The 4,661-nt window shown below is 45.3% G+C and overlaps 1 long non-coding RNA gene across 1 annotated transcript in view; it reads right to left on the bottom strand.

The window, feature by feature from the left end:
* The window catches only part of LOC105541872, a 39,138-nt gene extending 35,130 nt beyond the window's left edge, over positions 1 to 4,008 (bottom strand). Inside the window, exon 1 of the long non-coding RNA XR_001006391.1 lies at positions 3,722 to 4,008. This is a non-coding gene — a long non-coding RNA (uncharacterized LOC105541872). The remainder of the gene's footprint in view (positions 1 to 3,721) is intronic.
* Positions 4,009 to 4,661: the final 653 nt, after the last annotated feature.

Genomic DNA, 4,661 nt, shown 5'->3' with positions numbered 1-4,661 from the left:
AAAAAAAAAAAAAAAAAAGAACTCTTTCAAAAACAAAGTTAGAGGCCAGGCACGGTGGCTCACGCCTGTAGTCCCAACACTTTGGGAGTCTGAGGTGGGCGGATCACTTGAGGTCAGGAGTTTGAGACCAGCCTGGCCAACATAGTGAAAGTCCCTCTCTACTAAAATACAAAAATTAGCTGGGTGTGGTGGCATGTGCCTGTAGTCCCAGCTACTCGGGAGGCTGAGGCTCAAGAATTGCTTGAACAGGGGAGGCCGAGCTTGCAGTGAGCCGAGATCACGCCACTACACTCCAGCCTGGGCAACAGAGTAAGACACGGTCTCCAAAAAAAAACAAAACAAAAAAACAAAGTTAGAGCAAGCAGCCTATACTAAAGGCCCACAAGGGCCTTCGTCTCCCTGTGACATACCAAGATCTCACTTTCTTTCCTGCCATATTAAACAAGATATGCATTTGAGGAAGAGAAAATATGGCCAGATCCCAAGGGAAGGCTCTGATTCAGCTTACCTATTCCTGCTGCATTAAGAGAAAGCTGAATGGAGGTTCATAACTCTGTTCATGTTAAACATGGATCAATAGATTCTCTAGAATCTGGTCAATCTGTAAACAACCCCTCTCTGGGAAAAGGTGAAGATTAGGAAAGAAGGGAAGGTATTGAGCCTCCTGTTGGAAGTAAATGCTCGGTGCCACCAAGTGAAAATAGCACTCAGGCAAAAGTTTTCTCAGCAAGGCAACTTAATTCTATAGAAGGATGCGTCTCATGGATGGAGCAATGGCAAGAACACAGTCTAAGCTAATTCCAATTGCCTGTTTTAAAGAGAGTGAGGGTACAAGCCAGAGTGGCAGGGTGAGTAGTTTCTGCTGGTAGGTTGGGAAGGATGGTTACAGAACAGGTGACTAAGAATGACTAAGGACAGAACAGGTGACTAAGGATGACTACAGACAAAAGAGGTGACAGAGGCTAGGAGGGGGTTCTTTACTGAAACTAGGGTCAAAGAGGCACAAAGAACAAGGAAGTTAAACTTTAAAATGGAAAACAAAGAACAGGGAAGCTAAACATACTGACATATTGGTTCTTTGAAGAGGAACTCAGAGCTCATTGTACTTAACAATTTTTCTCCCTCTTGAATTTTAAAGGGAGTTAACAGGCTAAACTTTGAAGAGGAATTTACTGTATCCTACACTCCCTTCCCTCTAAACACTTGCTCTTCAAAATGTGGTCCATGGACCAACAATATCAGCAGCACCTGACAGCTTGTTAGAAACATAATCTTGGGGCGGGACGCGGTGGCTCACGCCTATAATCCCAGCACTTTGGGAGGCCGAGGTAGGCGGATCACGAGGTCAGGAGATCAAGACACAGTGGAACCCCGTCTCTACTAAAAATACAAAAAAATTAGCTGAGCATGGTGGCACATGCCTGTAGTCCCAGCTACTCGGGAGGCTGAGGCAGGAGAATCGCTTGAACCCGGAAGGCAGAGGTTGCAGTGAGCTGAGATCATGCCATTGCACTCCAGCTTGGGTGACAGAGTGAGACTCTGTCTCAAAATAAGAAAAAAAAAAAAAAAAAAAAAAAAACATAATCTTGGGCCCCAGCCTAAATTAACAGTCAGAAAACTGCATTTTAATAAGGTCTCCAAGCAATTCATATACACATTAAAGTTTGAGAAGCACTGAGATGCTTTTTTACATTTTTAGTATTTTTTTATTTCAATCGCTTTTGGGGTACAAGTAGTTTTTTGTTACATGAATTGTATAGTGGTGAATTCTGAGATTTTAGTGTACCCATCACTGAAGAAAAAATAAATTTGGACAAAAATTTAAGTATAAAGATAGTTAAGAGCATAGATTCTGGAGCCAGATTTCTTGGGTTTAAGTCCCAGCTCCACTACTCATTAGCAGTGTTATCTCAGGCAAGACTCTGTGTCTTGGTGTCTAAAATGAGGACAACAATAGCACTGATTTCACTAAGTTATTATGAAGATTCAGTGGATTATTATATGTTAAGTGCTTAACCCAATGCCTGGCACAATGTAAATCCTATATGGAGGTGGTATCTATTATTTTTATCTCAGTGTTATTTATAATAGCAAAATCTGCCTGACTATAGAAGAATGCTTAGGTACACTACGGTACACTTACAATGGAATTTTTTTTTTTTTTTTTTGAGATGGAGTCTCCCACTGTGACCCAGGCTAGAGTGCAATGGCACAATCTGGGCTCACTGCAACCTCTGCTTCCCAGGTTCAAGCGGTTCTCCTGCTCAGTCTCCCAAGTATCTGGGATTACAGGCACCCACTACCACGCCCGGCTGGTTTTTGTATTTTTAGTAGAGATGGGGTTTCACCATGTTAGCCAGGCTGGTCTTGAACTTCTAGTCTCAGGTGAGCTGCCCACCTCCGCCTCCCAAAGTGCTGAGATTACAGGCATGAGCCACTGCACCTGGCCACTTACAATGGAATATTGTACAGAATATTAAAAATGAGGTTTTAAAAGAATATTTAATTACATATAATGTAAAGTAAAAAGCCCAGGAAGCAAGCCTGGGGAACATCGCATGACCCTGTCTCTACAAAAAAAAAAAAAAAAAAAACTACCAGGGGTGGTGGTGTGTACCTATAGTTGCAACTCCTCACGAGGATAAGGTAAGAGTTGAGAGGATCCCTTGAGCCCAGGAGTTTGAGGCTGCAGTGAGCAATTATCATGCCACTGCACTCCAGCCTGGGTGACAGAGAAAGACCCTGACTCAAAAAAAAAAAAAAAAAAAGAAACAAAGAAAGAAAAGAAAACAACAACAACAAAACAGTAAATGAATTGTGTATATTGTTCCATACTACTCATGTTTGCTAAAAGAGCACTTTTTACAAATATAGATACCTAGAAAACAACTGGTAGGAATTACATCAAAATATTAACAAAGAATACAACTGGGTATAGACTGGGGGGTTCTTTATACTTTACTGTATTTTCCAAAGTCTCTAGAGCAGTGTTTCTCACACTTTAATAGGTAAACAAATCACTCAGTACGCTCGTTAAAATGCAGCTTCTGGGTTAGTAGGTATGGGATTTTCAGATTCTGCATTTCTGATATGTTCTCCTGTGATGCGGATGATATTGGCCCAAGGTCTGCACTTTGAATAGCAAGGTTTTAAAGCAGCATATCTGAACCAATATACTGGTTAACTGAGACCCACCCCCAGAGTTTGATTTCCGTAGGTCTGGAGTAGGATCCTAGGATTTGCATTTCTAACTGTTTCCCAGGTGATGCTGACACTGCAGGTCTGTGAACAGCACTCTGACAACCGGTGCTCTAGAATCTTTTTTATTTTTTTCTTAACATTAAGGAGGGGAGGGCACTAAAAAATATGTCAGGCTTCTCCATTGCCTCCAAAATCAGATCGAAATTCTTCATCCAAAAGCCCCCATAATGCAACCCAATCATTTCCTACTACTTCTCATTAGGCCATAAAATCAAACCACTATGCCCTAAATGCACCTGAGATTTCAAACATCAGGACTTCCGCTGGATTTCCTCACTCCGGCTATGCCACTTCCTTCTATTTCCTCATGCCAAATCCTACTCAGGCTTCAAGGTCCTCAAATGCTATTTCCTCCATAAAGCCTCCTGATCTACCACTACTCAAAAAGCTACCTCTCCCTCCCCTCCTCAGGGCTGCACAGCACTTTTCGTTCCTCCCCAGTGACAGACACCATCTGTACCTGGTCCAGAGACTCTCCCGGTTGGTGGTGTATCTTTGCCTGTAGACTGGGAATTTCTTGAGGTCAGGGGAGTGACTTGCCTATCTTTGCCTCTTAGCCTTAGCAAATTCCCAGTAGACAGCTGACACTCAGAATTGACCAAAAGAAGAAAGGAATGGGACCTCCTGAGGAAGGGCACAGAACTGTCCTGTAAATGGAAACTAGACCGGACACACGCCAAGCCGATGACCCACAGTAACAGGTGCTCTCCATCTCTGATGTCTGTGATTCATTCTGCACAGCTGCGCATACACAGCGCACGCACACACAGGCTCCCAGAATACGGCGCCCCACACGCTGTACAGCACGCGGCGTTCTGGACGCCCCAACGGCCACACACACCGAGACACACCTCAGCGACAACCTGGATCCACAAAAAGGAGGCCCTGCCCCCTTAAAAATATTAACACCTTACTGCAAAGAACTAAAAGCTACGGCTTGCGCCTGCGCCCCTTGTTCCCCGCCGCACCTTTTCTTGTAGTTAAGAAATCTATTTCTGCACGCATTTCGTCGCCGCCGCCCCCACCCCTACACACACACACACACACACGCACTCCCCTTCCCCCTACACCTCCACCCCGCCACCCAGCCGCCTTTCAGACGAGGCGCGCCTCGGAGAGCGGGATTGAATGGGAAAAAGCGGGGCCGTCTTTGTCATTAATCCTCCCCTCCTTTGGGCCAGCCAAGCTTCTTCCGGGTCAGCGACCATCCCCGCCACCCCACTCGGGGCCACGGTCTCCCCGCAGCGCTAGCCCCGGGCCCGCGAGCACCGGCCGCCGCCGCCCGCAGGTTGCGGAGGGAGGAGGGCGGGAGCGGGCGGCGTGGAGCGGGCAGGCAGCACGAGTTAGTGCAATCTTTCTGAAAAGCAAGTTGACAATGTGCTTCGAGACTTTATTAAAAT

Source organism: Mandrillus leucophaeus, unplaced genomic scaffold, assembly GCF_000951045.1.
Source record: "Mandrillus leucophaeus isolate KB7577 unplaced genomic scaffold, Mleu.le_1.0 Scaffold246, whole genome shotgun sequence".
In the NCBI taxonomy this organism is placed as follows: domain Eukaryota; kingdom Metazoa; phylum Chordata; class Mammalia; order Primates; family Cercopithecidae; genus Mandrillus; species Mandrillus leucophaeus.
The sequence above is the reverse complement of the archived record's forward strand: the minus strand, read 5'-3'. Positions and strand labels throughout refer to the sequence as shown.